The sequence below is a fragment of the Zea mays genome, chromosome 7 (assembly GCF_902167145.1).
Source record: "Zea mays cultivar B73 chromosome 7, Zm-B73-REFERENCE-NAM-5.0, whole genome shotgun sequence".
Taxonomy (NCBI): Eukaryota; Viridiplantae; Streptophyta; class Magnoliopsida; order Poales; family Poaceae; genus Zea; species Zea mays.
This window is the reverse complement of record NC_050102.1, coordinates 24752740-24774175: the sequence shown is the minus strand read 5'-3', so window position 1 is coordinate 24774175 and position 21436 is coordinate 24752740.

Here is a 21436-nt window from a genome sequence, read left to right as displayed (position 1 = left end):
AGTAGAAAAATAGACTTAGGAACAAAAGGAAGTCATAACTTTCTCATACTAACTCCAATTTAATCCATTCAAATTGTGTTATCTTCGTATTAAAGTTGTCTACATGATAATAACATTTATTTTAGTATTTTCATAAATAATTAGATATCAATTTCATTGCATTAACTTTGCTAATCAAGGTTAATGTGATATTGTGAATCAATCTATGACTATAGTCCAACTAAAATATGATCCTAATATAGTAATAATATAGATTAAAGTTTAATTAATTTTCAAAATTTGATATAGTCCCGCAGGATTTACATTAATCAACCTAGAACATAGTTACTTAAAGCTTCGTAAAATCATATCTTCATAACTGTAACTCCGATTTTAGCCATTCTCGAACCTACGATCTCGTAGCAACATATAGAATATTCTTACACGGCTTGATTACCTATTTGGTATAATGTTATTTTTATGTATCGCTTGTCTATTTATATGTATTGCTACAATAGAAGCGAGGTTGCGAGGCACCGAAGACCAACTTGGTGAAGTATCTGGAATCTCAAGTCACAGGCAAGTTGTGCCCTTGATCACCCTTCTTTACCTAATAATGTTCCTGTTAATCACTGTGGTATTATCAGGTTAATTTGATGGGACCTAATAGGTTTCTCTAGTTTTTGTTTACACCACACCTTGCAGACAAATGAACTATCGGGTAGATTTGCTATTGCTCTACCTAGTTTTGGGAAATTAATGTTATAAATGATCATGTTCCATTAATACTGTTGATTTAATTATTGTTCATGATAAGATTATTGTGTTAATTGGAACATAGAGAACCACCCGGGAAAACAGTGCTACCACAAGGGTGGTATGGGACGCCCTTAGCTGACCAATTAGGAAAGTTAGTGGAAGACTACCTTACCCGAAAGGGGCAAGGGCGGTAGGAGAGTTGTCGGTATAGGGAGGTTCTCGGGTTGATTATGCTGTGATGGCTTTTCAGATGAGGGATTCCTATACTACTCTCCTTAGAAACAGTAGCGGGTTTTCTGAAGCTAGTGGAACTTTGTAAAGGCCTCGTAGTGCTACCCTACCTCATCTCCTCGGCAGAGATGAATGAGAAGTCGTGATCCCTTGGCAAATGGGTAACACGACTTGTGGATAAAGATGCATAACCTCTGTAAAGTGTAAAACTGGTATATGACCCGTACTCATGTTCATGAGCGGCTCGGACCCTCACATGAGTAATTTATGGAACTAAAAATAATTTGTCATATGCATTGCATTGTGGGTTTAATTATTAATATTGATCTCTTATTTTTTGGGTTGGTATCTACCTATACTTAGTAACTACTAATAAAGCTTTGGCCAACTTTAAAAGCAATGCTCAGCTTTAACCATCTTCTTTGGTAAACCTTACACTTCACATGAGCCCCCACCGTAAGTGAGCTCATCCACATTATTCCCCACAACTTGTTGAGCGATGAACATATGTGAGCTCACTCTTGTTGTAATCACACACCCCAGGTCAAGGACAGGTACCACAAGATGAGGGGCATGAAGGATGTCACGATGAGTACGTGAGAGGTCTAGGCCGTCGTCTCCTAGTCAAATATGGTTGCGAAGGATCATTATCTTCATATAATGTAATTATTTAGCTATTTTGTACAGAACTCTTATTATATAGTAAAGATGTGATTTTTGTTTCTGTACCATGAGTCATCATATGTGTGAGACTTGATCCCAGCACATATTTGATTCGCGCCGGGGTTTGCCCTTAAATCCAGGTGTGACAGACACTGCATAATGCAACGGCTACAAATCCTTGATTAGCTAATTTCCACTTCTACGGGCACCAGACTATTCGGTGCACCAAGTGACCGTTGGCTCCGGCCGACGTGTCCACTAGCCATTGGCCGATTAGCACACCGAATTGTTCGATGCTCCATGCGGACTATCCGATGATTTATAGCTGACGCTGGCTTATTTTTTCCCAAGAGCAGCCCTTTCGGTCGGACCGTGCACCGGACTGTTCGGTTGGTGGCATCGAACCGTCCGGTGCTACACAGACCTGTCCAACTTCTCCTTTCTTATTCCATTTCTCATTTGCTCCTTTGGCCTGACTTCATGAAGTATCTAGCACTTAGACAAATATGTTTAGTGCCCAAAATAATTGACTAAGTGTTCGCAGCTTACCTTTTTCACTTGGTACCATATGGATTTGTGGTGTGCCTTCTTTCAAGCCTAAAAGAGCCTTTTTCTCAATTTGCTTTAAGTACTTATGCTCATTGCTCATATAAGATGATGTTAGTCTAAACATAATGTGTTGAGCATTTAATCACCAAAACAAAATAGAAATGGCCTAGGGGCACATTTCCCTTTCAGGTGTAGCCTCTCCTTAGATACTAATGCAGAAACCTATGACCTAGATGAAAATTTTGGTGGGGTCTAGCCCAAAATCTGCATGTTTTGTGGGTGCAACGAACCTTGCACAGTGCTAGCCTGGTGTGTCACCGGACCTTATCAGACTGTCGTTGTAGGTGATCGTTCTGACGGGGAGCAGTCCTGCCAGGCTCACTAGATCGGTTTAGCATACAACTGAACCTCGCCACATCAGCCACCATGTTAGCTAGCGTTGTATCTGGAACTTTGACCATTGAGGCCTGATTGATCCGGTATGCCACCGGACTGGTCTCGTTCCTTGAACTCCTCTTGATGGGTCAAAAAGCGAACTCGGTTCCTCATCACGTGTGACTAGCTGCAACTTAGCCCAGGAATGCCTCATGTCACCTTGCTAGAGGACCCCTCCCCGCTCACGGGGAGCCCCGATAGAGCCCTCACCGACGCCATAATGTACATCACGACATCTGCCTCGTCCTGATTCGACTCACCATCCTAGCAGTTGTCGCGAGGACAAAGCCCCTCCTGAGATAACCGTGCTCCCTCGGTCGAAAGATGGGGGTTCCCGCAATGGCAAACAAGGCGGCCGCGATGGAGCGCTCGACTAGCACACGCCATAGCAGTTAGCACCTGCGACCGCTCGATCAACAGTGGGGCCGACCCACCGCGATTCCCCTGGGCAAGCCAGAATGTCACAGCTGCTACGGCGCTCATGGGATGACTCTCTAAGGCGGAAACTCCAAGTGAATGAAGGACTCACCAAGAAATATGAGGCCTCCTTAGCCTTGTAGTGCAGCAGCAGGGTAAAAGTTCCATGTCACGACGTCGGGAGCCGAGGGCTGACCAGTACATCGCATCAGCCCAAGCAAGAAACGACACCTTATTAGGGCGATCTCCCGAACCTGAGGAAGACACGACACGGACCTTACCCCGCCGAAACCCGGGCTCAGGCGGAAGAACATGGAGCGTGCCTGACCCAGGTGTTAATCATCTAGGCCCCTTAGTGAAGTTTTGGTAATTAATGACAACCATATGTGGACTAACAATTCTTGGAGAAATAAGAATGCAGGTAGGACCACAAGAAAAATATCTTTATCAAAAGTTTTGGAGACTTAAGACATTGGTTGTAGATCAGGTGAAGGCAAAGGTATAACATAGGTTTTGTTTTTGTCGTTCACCAAGTGTTTAGAGAAGTATTTGACCAGATTAGCAAGCTAGATAGTCATACAATCAAGAGGTGTACATGACCTTAGTCTCTGTAAAACTTAGTGCCTCATAGAGCATCTAGTGTTTGCATTGCATGAGGACTAACTGTACTTTTGAGTTTGATAGCTAAAATCTTTTCAAAAAACGTGTTCAAAAAGTGACTAAGTTTCTGTGGTCGGCGGACCGTCTGGGCCTGGCCAATAGGCCGGACAGTCCGTGATCCATCCAGAGAGGTCCGAAGTTTGCTTACTTTGATGTGGGCCAAAGTGTTTGCTTTGCGGACCGTTCAGGCCTTGAGGCCAGATCGTCCTTAGTCCTGACCAGAGAGGGTCTAAGTTTGCACAAGTCCCTGTGTGTTTGTGCGGACCGTACGACCATGTGCATTGGACAGTCCATAGGTGCCAAAATGGGTTTGGGTAGGGACTATGTGTTTTTGGGTGTTTCTATTATGGAATGTCCGGTGTTTGAGCCCAGACAGTGCTAACTTCAGGTGATGGATCGTCCGGTCTTGGAGGGTGGATAGTCTACCCATGATAATGTAACTTGGTCAAAGCTCGGGTAGCTCATGTCGCCAGGTCTCGGACCATCCAACCATGTGCGGTGGACCGTTCGAGCCTACCTTTTCTGATAGCTCTGACAGGATTCAAATAGGAAATATAGCCGTTAATGGTACGGTGGACCGTCCGCCCATAGGGCGCGGACCGTCCATGTGAGCACAAAAGATGTGCTACTTGCACATAACGACTAATAAAGAGTGGGGAGCTATAAATAGAAGAGAAACTCGTGTGTGAGGGCTCTCTTGACCATTCCTTGCACACATGGAGCACATTTGTGATCCTCCAACTCACTCTCTCACACACTTTGCTTGAGATTGCATTCTAATGAGAGACTGAGAGCTCCTACTCATTTACATCAATTGGTGATTCTTGAGGCACTAGGTGATATACCGACAAGTGTCATCAACTTGCTACTCTTGGAGGTTGTCGCCTCCTAGACGGCTTGGTGGTGTCTCCGTCGAGCTCTCAATGAAGGTTGTGGAGAAGACGCAGTTGTGATTGTGAGGGGTTCGTGCCTACCTCGCTGAAGCGGCAAAGACGACGCTAGTGGAACCGAGGTAACAAGCGATTCCTTGTTCACTTGGCTCAAAGATCAAGCCCTGTTTTGATAGAGGAGCAAGTGATAGCTTGGAGTCCACCTCAATGTGGATTAGGGGTGAACGACAAATCACCGATACCACGAGAAAAAATCTGGGGTCTCTTTTTCCCTCTTGTTAATTTCATTGCTAGTAGCTAGTGATTATTGAATTGTCATTCATTTCTAGCTTTGTTATTGTTGTTTCCCATTAGTTGCTTACTTGTGTTAGCTAGACAATTTATATCTCTTGTCGTATTGATTAAATTCCTCCAGTGTTGTTGATTTTAGTCAAAATCGGTTATTCACTCGCCTCTAGCCAGTGTCCTAGATTCTACACTACAGAATGCGGAGGGAACCAGACGATGGCCCTCGGTACAACCAGCACTACGGAGGCCGATTTAACCCCAACGAGGACCGAAGTTTGAGCCCCCACCATAGAGGCCTTGGCTTTTAGCCACCACATCCCCCAAACCCTAAACCCTAGCTGGTACTCTCCCAGCCAGAGGTTGTGTTTGATTCCCCGAAGTATTTCATGATGTTGGCGGGGAGCCTGTAGCGTTGCGGTGTGTCAGGCGAGAGGGGCGGATCATGACGACTTCATAATTCGGAACCTTTCCTTGTATCTGCGGATTCAACACGAGCGTGGCTCGAGAAACTGAGACCTAGGTGTATCCAAAACTGGGCTTACCTCAAGGAAATCTTCGTTGGGAATTTCTAGGGTACATATGTACGCCTAGACAACCCATGGGACCTCAAGAAGCCTGATGATGTTTTTAGAAGTTGACCTAACAAAAGGAAGAAGAGAGACCAACAACGGTAGGCCAAAATGTTGGTGGCTGCAACAGGCCAGAAGGTAAGGAGGCCCCCTGCCCGAACCATCGTTACCCAGTCCGACACGCCTACAAATATTACAGGTTTCTTAGCAAATTTCTAAGCAAAGAAGTAGCACCCGGGAAGGGACCCGAGCCCCAAAAGGATGAAGACCCGAGGAGAAGAGGCCCTGCGTTCCTTAGCGAAACTGAATGCCTACTGATCTTTGAGGGTACAACTACTACACCTCGATAATACGCCGAAAGCTCGAATGACGTGAGGTATTAAATGCCCGACAGGCGGCCCTGGCTTTCGTCAACTAGTACGATCATTTCATTGCCTTCAATCAGTCCAACCACCCCAAGCACAATTCTCAATCGGGTTGATACCCGCTTATCATCGACCCCATCGTTGGTACGATACGATTGTCCAAAGTGCTTATAGATGGAGGCAGCAAACTCAACATTTTCTACTCTACCGCGTATGATGCCACGAGTCTTGACCGAGACTGCCTCCGCCCGTTCGGGGGACCGTTTCATGGTATCATAACAGGAGTGTGCATAACCCCGCTCGGATGGATTGACCTGCTAGTAACTTTTGGGATGCCAAACAACTTCAGGATCGAGACACTAACCGTCGAATTGGTCAATTTGCAAGTGACCTATCATGCCATCCTCAGAAGGCCATGCTACACAAAGTTCATGGTCGTCCCCAACTATACCTACCTGAAGCTTAAGATGCTGGACCCGGCAGGAACCATCACTGCTGGCACCACGACGCAGTGCACGTATGAATGTGAGGTCGAATGCTGTGACTTGGCCAAGAAAATTGCCACAGCTCAAGAGCCATCGGAGGAACTCCAAACCATTGGCCAGTAGGCCCTCGATGCAAAAGGGTGAGCATGACCTTCAAGGCAGCATACGTCGTGAAGGGAGTGTCGCTGGACCCCGGGCAGCCTAATTGGCGGATGACGCGCATAGGGTCCATGCCCCCTCTAGGATAGGAGGGTGCGCTCAACAACTCCCTCCATAAGGACACCTCAACATGGAAACTCTCCGGTGTGAGGAGCGCCCCAAAAGAAAACCATCGAGCAATCTTCATGGATTGGTCCTAACTCCAAAGACTACAAAAGGCGACCACGACATTTCGACAAAGAAGAATGGAGTGCCATCGAGCAAGAGATTGGTAGACTCCTTGCGGTTGAGCCTACCAGGAGGACATGTCGACCAGGGTAGTCGATCGACTCGATGCCAGACCAAAAGGAGAACGAGAAATGGAAGACGTGGGTCATCTGCGCTGGCTTCGACAGACATGATTCAAAGGATCTGTTTCCCCCTCCTGTGTGTCGATAAGTTGGTTGGCCTCATCTCTAGTTGTGAAGTGTTGACCTAGAGAGCAAGAAAGGCAGGATGCTAGCCAAAACTTATGATGATTCAAACCTCGGCACGGCCTCGGCGCGCCGAGCCATTCCTACCTCCAGCCCCTAGAACAACCGTTCAGCGCTAGACAACAAAAGTTGGAGAGAATGAAGATGGCTAGGCTCTCGAAACCTTTTTGCATCCTTTATGCTTTTCTTCACAAGCATGGCCTCACTAACATACTTCCTACCTTTCTTGTACACACAACTGATGTAGTACCTCAAAAAAACTGGAGTAAATGAAACCTGGCGAGGCCACCCTTCAGAGCACCCCACCTGACGAACCAAGCGAACACCGAGGGCATCCATCCTAGTAAGGACTCAAACTCATTTTATTCCTTGTCCAAGATCGAAAAACTCATGGTAGTATTTTCGTGGACCCTGGGTTAGAGAGGCCAGTCCGCGAAGGGCTCACGGTCGCCCCAACAAAAAAACAGAGCGAGGGGCAGCTAGTGAGGAGCACACTAGCAGCCAGGACACTCATGCGTGGAGTGCTAGGGGCGTCACCAGCTCATGCTCAAGTCCTGGGAATGTCTGACTCATGGTTTACCGTGGAGAGAGGCAGCGAGCCATCGGGTCCGGTCAAACAGAGTCAACAACTATATGAGTCGGTTCCTGGGAGTATGAGGATGGTCCCCGGCGTACCCCATGCTTGGATCCTACAGAAGCAACCAAGGCCTTACTCGGATTACCCATTTGTAACTCACCGAGCGCCATTGCTAGCCCATCAAGGAAAGTGTGGTTCTGCTCACCTGCCCCCATCGCCACGAAGGAGATGCTTAGAGGAGAGTAAAACAAAAAAGACAGGACAACCCCCAGATGGATATCTGCATCGAGCAGAGGCTCGGGGGCTTGTCCCACATGAGTGTGGCGGATGGAAGAAAAGTCTCATGAAATACGCCCCTCAAATCGAAAGTAGTCCCAGGATCAGCCAGGACCTGGGGGACCCGAAGCCCATACACGTTACATAGGCGATTGAGCCATGGGGCAAAACTATAGAAGATCACGAATTATTCCTTCTACTGACACTACCCAAGTACAACATTCATAGCATCATCAAAGTCACCCGACATAAGGTCTAAGGTCATTGGTGTCGATCCGGTAGGAAGACCAATGGTGTCATGGAGGTTTCCTCCGAAATACAGTTGTGTAATGGCAAGAGCCACTATCGCGCCCCGGTGAACCCCAATTTCCATGGCCTCACGAACACAATTCAGGACGTCAAGAAGGCACATATCACAATTTGTCACACCCGGTTTTAGAAGGCAAACCGAATGCGAACCATGTACGTGCCAGGATCAGTTATTCACGTACACAGCAGTTACATAACATGGACATCATCACACAGTGCTCAAAATAGTATTAAAAGGGAAATAATAGTTGATTACATTATACGTCTGAGACGTCCATATAGTCCTTACAATAAATCAAAGTGCGGAAAAGAAACGTAGATAAACGCGGCCATCACAGGCAGCCGACTGGGGGTTGCCGCTAACCCATGCCTAGAACTCGTCGTAGTCTTGAAACTCCTGGAAGTCTCCTTCCATAGCTTCATCTTCTCCTGAGCAGTGGTTGCAATGCTGACAACCTGGGGATGGGGGGGGAGGTTGGTGTGTAGAGCAAGGGCGAGTACACATCAACATACTCAGCAAGTATCCTGTTTGGCTGTAGTGGACTAGCTTTATGTGGGGGATAAGTCAAGCAGTTGCTTTTAGTTGGTCAGATTATTATTTACTAATAGAAAGCCAGGTTTTAGCATTAACCCAAGTTATTAGCCCGATGTACCCTTTCCAAACGGAAAGAATACCACTTACCAGCACCATAGTCATAACCAAAACCATCCATCTCATAGCCACCTGTACCATAATGTCTCCGATCAAGTACCACTAATCACTGGAGCTCCCTTGGCCGCTCATAACCGTGAGCACGGCTGATATATCAGTTTTCAAACACTCTGCAGAGGTTGTGCACTTTACCCACAAGCCGTGATTCCCATTCTGCCCGGAGAGAGCTACTCCCCATTAACCACGGTGTTTTGCTTTGCTTTTCTTAATCCCATTCGCGAGGAATCTCCACAACTTGGAGTCTCTCGCTCTTACACTTAGATGATCACAAAGAAGCACAAAGTAAGGGAGGGATAAGCAACACACTCAAGACGAGAAATCACAGCAACACCACGCACACAAGTCGCAACAAGAGCTCACAACACAACTCAATGAGTTCACAACTCAACTAGAGCTCTAATTGCTATCGCAAAGAATCAAAGGCGCGGAATCGATGTCTTAGGGCTTAGGAATGCTTAGAGGATGCTTGGTATTCTCCTCCATGCGCCTAGGGGTCCCTTTTATAGCCCCAAGGCAGCTAGGAGCCGTTGAGAGCATTCCAGGAAGGCAAATCTTGCCTTCTGTCGCCTGGTGCACCGGACAGTCCGGTACACACCGGACACTGTCCGGTGCGGATTTCTTTCCTTCTGAGGCGTAGTCGACTGTTGGCGCCTGGGAGCCGTTGGCGCACCGGACACTGTCTGGTGCACACCGGACAGTCCGGTGCCCCCACCCGATCGTTGGCTCGGCCACGTGTCTTGCGTAGATCGCGCAGCCGACCGTTGGCCCGGCCGACCGTTGGCTCACCGGACAGTCCGGTGCACACCGGACAGTCCGGTGAATTATAGCCGTACGCCGTTAATTCATTCCCGAGAGCGGCAAGTTCGCCCGAGCCAGCCTGGCGCACCGGACACTGTCCGGTGCACCACCGGACAGTCCGGTGCACCCAGACTGCGCTGACCTTGGCAGAACTTAGCCATCTCTGCTCCAATTCAATCTTTCCTGTTTCCAGCACTTAGACACAATACATTAGTCCATAAAACAATGTACTAAGTCCGAGAAACATACCTTTTGACATGATTTGCACTTTGTCCACCACTTTGCATAGATTAACACAAGAGTACTTGCGTTGGCACTCAATCACCAAAATACTTAGAAATGGCCCAAGGGCACATTTCCCTTTCAATCTCCCCCTTTTTGGTGATTTATGCCAACACAACATAAAGTAACTAGAACAAGTGCAATATCAATGCAAATGAGAACTCAAAATTGTTTTGATTCATATTTGGCATATATGGATCACTCTTTGCCACCACTTGGTTTGTTTTTGCAAATCAAACTCAAATTTCTATCTCTAAGTCAAACACACTTGTTAAGACATGAAGAGAGTCGTTCCAAGAGAAATTGATTCAAGATTTCAAAAACTCCCCCTTTTTCCCATAATCAACACTTCTCCCCACAGGAAGCCAACTTTTGACAAAAAGAGCCAATAAGAGTATTTTGACAAAACAAAAGCTCTATTCTATTATTTTCAAAATTCTCAAGTGGTAGCTTATCCATTTATTGCTTTGGCCTTTATTTTCTCCCCCTTTGGCATCAAGCACCAAAACGGGATCAATCTTGGCCCTGTAACCCCATTGCCTCACCAAAATCTTCAACTAAGAGTAAAAGGCAATAAGATCATAAAGATGAACTTGGAAAAGTTACTCTTTCATCGGAGTGCAGTGGAAGTCTTGCATGGTCCAAGTCCACCTTTTCCCTTTCAATCCTCCTTCGAGACTAAAACAAATAAACTCAAGCACACGGTAAGTCTCAAAGGGTCAAGTTGTAGCACATCTCCCCCTACATATGTGCATCACTTGCAAGAGGACTTGTGAGGTCCAGGGAGTGTTTGTACAACTTGAGCACCACAAGTAAGCAACAAAATGCATAAGAATCATGATCAAAGGCATAAACACATGTATGCTATAAATCAATCCAAGTTCCACGAATCTAAGACATTTAGCTCACTACGCAACTTGCAAAAGGTCTGCTCATCTAAAGGCTTGGTAAAGATATCGGCGAGCTGGTTCTCAGAGCTAACATGAAACACTTCGATATCTCCCTTTTGCTGGTGGTCTCTCAAAAAGTGATGTCGGATGTCTATGTGCTTTGTGCGGCTGTGTTCAACAGGATTATCCGCCATGCGGATAACACTCTCATTATCACATAGGAGTGGGACTTTGCTCAGATTGTAGCCAAAGTCCCTGAGGGTTTGCCTCATCCAAAGTAGTTGCGCGCAACACTGTCCTGCGGCAACGTACTCGGCCTCAGCGGTGGATAGGGCAACGGAAGTTTGTTTCTTAGAACTCCATGACACCAGGGACCTTCCTAAGAATTGGCACGTCCCTGATGTACTCTTCCTATCGACCTTACATCCAGCATAGTCGGAGTCTGAGTATCCAATCAAGTCAAAGGTAGACCCCTTTGGATACCAGATCCCGAAACAAGGCGTAGCGACTAAATATCTAAGAATTCGCTTCACCGCCACTAAGTGGCACTCACTTGGATCAGATTGAAATCTAGCACACATGCATACACTAAGCATAATATCCGGTCTACTAGCACATAAATAAGGTAAAGACCCTATCATAGACCGGTATGCTTTTTGATCAACGGACTTACCTCCTTTGTTGAGGTCGGTGTGTCCGTCGGTTCCCATCGGAGTCTTTGCGGGCTTGGCGTCCTTCATCCCAAACCGCTTGATCAAGTCTTGCGTGTACTTGGTTTGAGAGATGAGGGTTCCTTCCTTGAGTTGCCTCACTTGGAACCCAAGGAAGTAGCTTAACTCGCCCATCATCGACATCTCGAATTTCTGAGTCATCACCCTGCTAAACTCTTCACAAGACTTTTGGTTAGTAGAACCAAATATTATGTCATCGACATAGATTTGGCACACAAAAAGATCACCATCACAAGTCTTAGTAAAAAGAGTTGGATCGGCTTTCCCAACCTTGAAAGCATTAGCAATTAAAAAGTCTCTAAGGCATTCATACCATGCTCTTGGGGCTTGCTTAAGTCCATAGAGCGCCTTAGAGACCTTACACACGTGGTTGGGGTACCGTTCATCCTCGAAGCCAGGGGGTCGCTCCACATACACCTCCTCCTTGATTGGCCCGTTGAGGAAAGCGCTCTTCACATCCATTTGGAACAACCTGAAAGAATGGTGAGCGGCATATGCTAGCAAAATGCGAATGGACTCTAGCCTAGCCACAGGAGCAAAAGTCTCCTCAAAGTCCAAACCTGTGACTTGGGCATAACCTTTTGCCACAAGTCGTACCTTGTTCCTTGTCACCACCTCGTGCTCGTCTTGTTTGTTGCGGAACACCCACTTGGTTCCCACAACATTTTGCTTGGGACGAGGCACCAGTGTCCAAACTTCATTTCTTTTGAAGTTGTTGAGCTCCTCTTGCATGGCCAACACCCAGTCCGGATCTAGCAAGGCCTCTTCTACCCTGAAAGGCTCAATAGAAGAGACAAAAGAGTAATGCTCACAAAAATTAACTAATCGAGATCGAGTAGTTACTCCCTTGCTAATGTCACCCAGAATTTGGTCGACGGGATGATCTCTTTGAATCATCGCTCGAACTTGGGTTGGAGGTGCCAGTTGCGCTTCTTCCTCCATCACATGATCATCTTGTGCTCCCCCTTGATCACACTCCTCCTCTTGATGAACCTGTTCATTGTCATGAGTTGGGGGATGCACCATTGTTGAGGAAGAAGGTTGATCTTGTTCCTGTGGCCGCACATCTCCAATCGCCATGGTGCGTATTGCGGCTGTTGGAACTTCTTCTTCATCTATATCATCAAAATCAACAACTTGCTCTCTTGGAGAGCCATTAGTCTCATCAAATACAACGTCGCTAGAGACTTCAACCAATCCCGATGATTTGTTGAAGACTTTATACGCCTTTGTATTTGAGTCATAACCTAACAAAAACCCTTCTACGGCTTTGGGAGCAAATTTGGAATTCCTACCCTTCTTCACTAGAATGTAGCATTTACTCCCAAAAACTCGAAAATACGAAACATTGGGTTTGTTACCGGTTAGTAGCTCATACGACGTCTTCTTGAGGAGGCGATGAAGGTAGACCCTGTTGATGGCGTGGCAAGCCGTGTTCATGGCTTCCGACCAAAAGCGCTCGGGGGTCTTGAACTCTCCAAGCATCGTCCTCGCCATATCGATAAGCGTCCTATTCTTCCTCTCTACTACACCATTTTGCTGTGGTGTGTAGGGAGCGGAGAACTCGTGCTTGATCCCTTCCTCCTCAAGGTACTCCTCCACTTGAAGGTTCTTGAACTCGGACCCATTGTCGCTTCTTATCTTCTTCACCTTGAGCTCAAACTCATTTTGAGCTCTCCTTAGGAAGCGCTTGAGGGTCCCTTGGGTTTCAGACTTATCCTGCAAAAAGAACACCCAAGTGAAGCGGGAAAAATCATCAACAATAACTAAACCATACTTACTTCCTCCTATGCTTAGATAGGCGACGGGTTCGAAGAGGTCCATATGTAGCAGCTCCAGGGGTCTTGATGTGGTCATCACATTCTTGCTGTGATGCGCTCCTCCCACTTGTTTACCTGCTTGACAAGCTGCACAAGGTCTATCTTTTTCGAATTGCACATTAGTTAAACCTATCACGTGTTCTCCCTTTAGAAGCTTGTGAAGGTTCTTCATCCCTACATGTGCTAAGCGGCGATGCCACAGCCAGCCCATGCTAGTCTTAGCAATTAAACATGCATCTAGACCGGCCTCCTCTTTTGCAAAATCAACTAAGTAGAGTTTGCCGTCTAATACACCCTTAAAAGCTAGTGAACCATCACTTCTTCTAAAGACAGATACATCTACATTTGTGAATAGACAATTTTATCCCATATTGCATAATTGACTAACAGATAACAAATTATATCCAAGAGACTCAACTAAAAACACATTAGATATAGAGTGCTCATTCGATATTGCAATTTTGCCTAATCCTTTCACCTTGCCTTGATTCCCATCACCGAATATGATTGAATCTTGGGGATCCTTGTTGTTGACGTAGGAGGTAAACATCTTCTTCTCCCCCGTCATGTGGTTTGTGCATCCGTTGTCGATAATCCAGCTTGAACCTCCGGATGCATAAACCTGCAAGGCAAATTTAGGCTTGGGTCTTAGGTACCCAACTCTTGTTGGGTCCTACAAGGTTAGTCACAATTGTCTTAGGGACCCAAATGCAAGTTTTGTCTCCCTTGCATTTTGCCCCTAATTTTCTAGCAATCACCTTTCTATCCTTTCTACAAATTGCAAATGAAGCATTTAAAGCATGATATACTGTAGAAGGTTTATTAACTTTCCTAGGAACATTGACAACATTTCTCCTAGGCATATGATGAACAACATTTCTTCTAAACACATTTCTACCATGCATATAGGAAGAACAAGAAGCAAACATGGCATGAGAGTCAAAAGCATCATAAGCATTACAACCCCTATAAGACTGTCTTCTATCATTGTACATAAAAGCATGGTTCTTTTTAGTACTACTAGCCATAGGGGCCTTCCCTTTCTCCTTGGCGGAGATGGGAGCCTTATAGCTTGTCAAGTTCTTGGCTTCCCTCTTGAAGCCAAGCCCATCCTTAATTGAGGGGTGTCTACCAACCGTGTAGGCATCCCTAGCAAATTTTAGTTTATCGAATTCACTCTTGCTAGTCTTAAGTTGGGCATTAAGACTAGCCACCTCGTCATTTAATTTAGAAATGCAAGCTAGGTGTTCACTACAAGCATCAATGTTAATATCTTTACACCTAGTGCAAGTTACAACATTTTCTACACAAGAGTTAGATTTACTAGCGATCTCTAACTTAGCATTCAAATCATCATTAACACTTCTTAAATTAGAGATGGATTCATGATAAGTAGATAATTCACAAGAGAGCATTTCATTCCTTTTAATTTCTAGAGCAAGAAAATTTTGTGCACTAACAAATTTATCATGCTCCTCATATAAAAGATCCTCTTGTTTTTCTAGTAATCTATTCTTGTCATTCAAAGCATCGATCAACTCATTAATCTTATCAATTTTAGATCTATCTAATCCCTTGAATAAGCATGAGTAATCTATCTCATCATCATCACTAGACTCATCCTCACTTGAAGAAGCATAAGTACTAGTATCATGAGTGCTTACCTTCTTCTCCCTTGCCATGAGACAAGTGTGATGCTCGTTGGGGAAGAGGGATGACTTGTTGAAGGCGGTGGCGGCGAGTCCTTCGTTGTCGGAGTCGGACGTGGAGCAATCCGAATCCCACTCCTTTCCAATATGTGCCTCGCCCTTTGCCTTCTTGTAATTCTTCTTCTTTTCCCATTTCCACTCTTCTTTTCCTGGTCACTATCATTATCGGGACAATTAGCGATAAAGTGACCAATCTTACCACATTTGAAGCATGAGCGCTTCCCCTTCGTCTTGGTCTTGTTGGGATGCTCCTTGCGACCCCTTAGCGCCGTCTTGAAGCGCTTGATGATGAGGGCCATTTCTTCATCATTAAGCCCGGCCGCCTCAATTTGCGCCACCTTGCTCGGTAGCGCGTCCTTGCTTCTCGTTGCTTTGAGAGCGATAGTTTGAGGCTCTTGGATTGGGCCATTCAATGCATCATCCACGTATCTAGCCTCCTTGATCATCATCCGCCCGCTTACGGACTTTCCAAGTATCTCCTCGGGCGTCATCTTGGTGTACCTAGGATTCTCACGAATATTGTTCACAAGATGAGGATCAAGAACAGTAAAGGACCTTAGCATTAGGCGGACGACGTCATGGTCCGTCCATCGCGTGCTTCCATAGCTCCTTATCTTGTTGACAAGGGTTTTGAGCCGGTTGTATGTTTGAGTTGGCTCTTCCCCCCTTATCATAGCGAATCTCCCAAGTTCGCCCTCCACCAACTCCATCTTGGTGAGCATGGTGACGTCGTTGCCCTCATGTGAGATCTTGAGGGTGTCCCAGATCTGCTTGGCATTGTCCAAGCCACTCACCTTATGGTACTCATTCCTGCACAATGAGGCTAGCAACATAGTAGTAGCTTGTGCGTTTTTATGAATTTGTTCATTGATAAACAAAGGGCTATCCGAGCTATCAAATTTCATTCCACTTTCTACTATCTCCCATATGCTAGGATGAAGAGAGAACAAGTGACTACGCATTTTGTGACTCCAAAATCCGTAGTCCTCTCCATCAAAATGAGGAGGTTTACCAAGTGGAATGGATAATAAATGAGCATTTGTACTTTGAGGAATACGAGAGTAATCAAAAGAAAAGTTTGAATTGACCGTTTTCTTTTTCTTGTAGTCGTCGTCGTCTTTTTGGGAAGAGGAAGATTCGTCGCTGTCGTAGTAGACTATCTCCTTGATGCGCCTTGTCTTCTTCTTCTTCCCGTCTCTTCTTTTGTGGCTTGAGCCCGAGTCTGTAGGCTTGTCATCTTTTGACTCATTGAAGATAGACTCCTTATCGTTGTTGACCACCATCCCCTTTCCTTTAGGATCCATCTCTTCGGGCGATTAGTCCCTTCTTGAAGAGAACGACTCTGATACCAATTGAGAGCACCTAGAGGGGGGGTGAATAGGTGATCCTGTAAAACTTGAACTTAATGCCACAAAAACCTGGTTAAGCGTTAGCACAAATAATTCCAAGTGGCTAGAGAGGAGTCTCAACAAAACACAATAACCACAAGAGATCAATCACAGAGATGGCACAGTGGTTTATCCCGTGGTTAGGCCAAGACCAACGCTTGCCTACTCCACGTTGTGGCGTCCCAACAGACGAGGGTTGCAATCAACCCCTCTCAAGCGGTCCAAAGACCCACTTGAATACCACGGTGTTTTGCTTTGCTTTTCTTAATCCCGTTCGCGAGGAATCTCCACAACTTGGAGTCTCTCGCTCTTACACTTAGATGATCACAAAGAAGCACAAAGTAAGGGAGGGATAAGCAACACACTCAAGACGAGAAATCACAGCAACACCACGCACACAAGTCGCAACAAGAGCTCACAACACAACTCAATGAGTTCACAACTCAACTAGAGCTCTAATTGCTATCGCAAAGAATCAAAGGCGCGGAATCGATGTCTTAGGGCTTAGGAATGCTTAGAGGATGTTTGGTATTCTCCTCCATGCGCCTAGGGGTCCCTTTTATAGCCCCAAGGCAGCTAGGAGCCGTTGAGAGCATTCCAGGAAGGCAAATCTTGCCTTCTGTCGCCTGGTGCACCGGACAGTCCGGTGCACACCGGACACTGTCCGGTGCGGATTTCTTTCCTTCTGAGGCGTAGTCGACCGTTGGCGCCTGGGAGCCGTTGGCGCACCGGACAGTCCGGTGCCCCCACCCGACCGTTGGCTCGACCACGTGTCTTGCGTAGATCGCGCAGCCGACCGTTGGCCCGGCCGACCGTTGGCTCACCGGACAGTCCGGTGAATTATAGCCGTATGCCGTTAATTCATTCCCGAGAGCGGCAAGTTTGCCCGAGCCAGCCTGGCGCACCGGACACTGTCCGGTGCACCACCGGACAGTCCGGTGCACCCAGACTGCGCTGACCTTGGCAGAACTTAGCCATCTCTGCTCCAATTCAATCTTTCCTGTTTCCAGCACTTAGACACAATACATTAGTCCATAAAACAATGTACTAAGTCCGAGAAACATACCTTTTGACATGATTTGCACTTTGTCCACCACTTTGCATAGATTAACACAAGAGTACTTGCGTTGGCACTCAATCACCAAAATACTTAGAAATGGCCCAAGGGCACATTTCCCTTTCACCAGGACCGTACAACTCCGAACTCTTCAGCTTCGGGTTTCTTCAGCGCCGCTCTCCTATAATTCACCGGACTGTCCGGTGCACAAGCGGAGCAATGGCTAGCCAGCGCAACGGTCGACTGCAACGGTCACCGACAATGCTATAGTGCGCGGACATTTCACGCAGAAGTCAGAGCAACCGCCAAAAGGCGCACCGGACAGTGAACAGTGCTTGTCCGGTGCGGCATCGGACCGTCTGATGCCACCAGAAGACAGAGCTCCAATGGTCGAATCCGCCAGAACCCTAACGGTTGGGTGACGTGGCTGGCGCACCGGACTGTCCGGTGCGCCCATCGACAGCAGCCACCCCAACGGTTGTTTTGGTGGTTGGGGGCTATAAATACCCCACAACCACCTCCACTCCAACTATCCAAGCATTCACTACTTCACATTCAATACAAGAGCAATAGACACCACTCCAATGACACAATTTAAGTGATCGATCCGCTCAAAGTCTCCAATTCAACTCTAGCACATTTAGACTTGTGAGAGGATCATTTGTGTTTCTTTGTTGCTCTTGTATGCTTGGCTTGGCTTTCTTTTCTTTCTCACTTCTTACTCTTAAGCTTTGTAAGCGAGGCAAGAGACACCAATTGTGTGGTGGTCCTTGCGGGGTCTAAGTGACCCGTGAGATTAAGAAGCCTCACTTGGTCTAAGTGACCGTTTGAGAGAGGGAAAGGGTTGAAAGAGACCCGGTATTTGTGACCACCTCAACGGGGTCTAGGTTCTTTAGAACCGAACCTCGGTAAAATAAATCACCGTGTCATCCGCTTTATTTTCTTGGTTGATTTGTTTTCCCCTCTCTCCCGGACTCGGATTTTATTCTAACGCTAACCCCGGCTTATAGTGTGTTTAAAAGTTGTAAATTTTAGTTTCCGCCTATCCACCCCCTCTAGGCAACTTTCAATTAGTATCAGAGCCCGATACTTCATTTAGAGTCTAACCACTCGAAGTGATGTCGGAAGGATCCGCCAAGAGGGAGATGGAAACCGGCGATAAGGCCACAAGCTACGGGAAGGCTCCATCAAGGGAGTCCGACGCCAAAGGAAGGGAGGAATCACCTCCCCGCGTCAAGTCACACCGGAGTGGCGACAAGAAGAAGAAGATGAAGAAAGTGGTCCACTACGAGACCGATTCTTCGTCGCCCTCCACCTCCGGATCCGACGCCGCGTCCATCACTTCTAAGCGCCATGAGCGCAAAAAGTTTAGTAAGATCCCCTTATGCTATCCTCGTAGTTCTAAACGCACTCCTTTACTTTCCGTCCCATTAGGCAAACCACCGGTTTTTTATGGTGAGGACTATTGTATGTGGAGTGATAAAATGAGGCATCACCTAACCTCACTCCACGCAAGTATATGGGATATTGTTGAGTTTGGAGCGCAGGTACCATCCGTGGGGGACGAAGGCTATGACTCGGACGAGGTCGCCCAAATCCGGCACTTCAACTCCCAAGCCACTACTATACTCCTCGCCTCTCTAAGTCGAGAGGAGTATAATAAAGTGCAAGGGTTGAAGAGCGCCAAGGAGATTTGGGACGTGCTCAAGACCGCGCACGAGGGAGATGAGGTGACCAAGATCACCAAACGGGAGACGATCAAGGGGGAGCTCGGTTGTTTCGTCCTCAACCAAGGAGAGGAGCCACAAGCTATGTACAACCGGCTCAAGACCTTGGTGAATCAAGTGCGCAACCTCGGGAGCACCAAATGGGATGACCATGAAATGGTCAAGGTTATTCTAAGATCACTCGTTTTTCGTAATCCTACGCAAATTCAATTAATACATGGTGATCCTAAATATAAGCTAATGTCTCCCGAGGAAGTTATAGGAAAGTTTGTGAGCTTTGAATTGATGATCAAAGGCTCCAAACAAATTGTCAACTTGGAGCAAGGCGGCACCTCCACACACGAGGTGCAACCCGTTGCATTCAAAGCGACGGAGGAGAAGAAAGAAGAGTCTACATCAAGTAGGCTCCCCATCGATGCCTCCAACCTCGACAACGAGGAGATGGCGCTCATCATCAAGAGCTTCCGTCAAATCCATAAGCAAAGGAGGGGGAAGGACTGCAAACCCCGCTCCAAAAGGGTGTGCTACAAATGTGGTAAGCCCGGTCATTTTATCGCTAAGTGCCCTATGTCTAGTGATAGTGACAGGGACAACAACAAGAAGGGGAGGAAGAAGGAAAAGAAGAAGTACTACAAGAAGAAGGGCGGCGATGCCCACGTGTGTCGGGAATGGGACTCCGACATAAGCTCCACCGACTCCTCCTCCGTCGAGGATGCCGCAAACATCATCGTCAACAAGGGACTTCTCTTCCCCAACGTCGGCCACAAGTGCTTCATGGCAAAGGACGACAAAAGGAAGAAGGTAAAATCTTGAGCCTCCACCAAATATTCAACATCTAGTGATGATGGTAGCTCTAGTGAAGATGAGGATAATTTGCTTACCCTTTTTGCCAACCTAAACATGCAACAGAAAGAAAAATTGAATGAATTGATAGGTGTTATTCATGAGAAGGATGAACTCTTGGATAGCCAAGAGGAATTCCTTATTAAGGAAAACAAAAAGCATGTCAAAGTTAAAAATGCTTATGCTCAGGAGATAGAAAAATGTGAAACCTTGACCAAAGAGCTTAGCACTTGCCATGACACTATTTCCAACCTTAGAGCTAAGAACACTAGTTTAATTACCAAGGTTGAAAAATTAAATGCTTGTGATGATTCTATTGTTAGTCTTAGAAATGAAAATGCTAGTTTAATTGCTAAGATTGATAAATTGAATGAATCAATTTCTAGCCTTAGGGCTGAAAATGCTAGCTTAATCTCCAAGGCTAAGAATTTAAATGTTTGCAATGATTCTATTTCCTGTCTTAGAGATGAGAATGCCATATTACATGCTAATATAGAAGAATTAAAAGCTTGCAAACCCTGTACATCTAGTGTTGATCATGTTACTATTTGTACTAGATGTAGAGATATTAATATTGATGCTATTCATGATCACCTTGCTTTAATTAAACAACAAAATGATCATATAGCTCAATTAACTAGTAAAATCAATGAGCATGAGATAGAGAATGAAAATTTTAAATTTGCTAGAAGCATGCTATATAGTGGGAGACGCCCTAGCATTAAGGATGGCATTGGTTTCCAACAGGGAAGCAATGTCAAGCTTAATGCCCCTAAGAAATTATCTAGCTTTGTTAAGGGCAAGGCTCCCATGGTTCAGGATAACGAGGGCTATATTTTATATCCTGCTGGTTATCCCGAACACAAGATTAGGAGAATTCATGCCAAGAGATCTCATTCTGTTTCTCACCATGCTTATATGTATAAGAATGAGGCCTCTAGCTCTAGGAAATCAACCCATGTTAAATTGACTAAAAAGAAATCTCCTGCTGCATCAAATGAACCTAATGTTTCATTTAAGACTTTTGATGCATCTTATGTGCTAACTAACAAATCAGGCAAAGTAGTTGCCAAATATGTTGGGGGCAAACACAAGGGCTCCAAGACTTGTGTTTGGGTACCCAAGGTGCTTGTTTCTAACATCAAAGGACCCAAGACTGTTTGGGTACCTAAGAACAAGGCCTAAATTGTTTTGTAGGTTTATGCATCTAGGGGCTCAAGTTGGATAATTGATAGCGGGTGCACAAACCACATGATAGGAGAGAAAAGAATGTTCTCCTCCTACGAGAAAAACGAAGATCCCCAAAGAGCTATCATATTCGGGGATGGAAATCAAGGTTTGGTCAAAGGACTTGGTAAAATTGCTATATCACATGACCATTCTTTCCAATGTTTT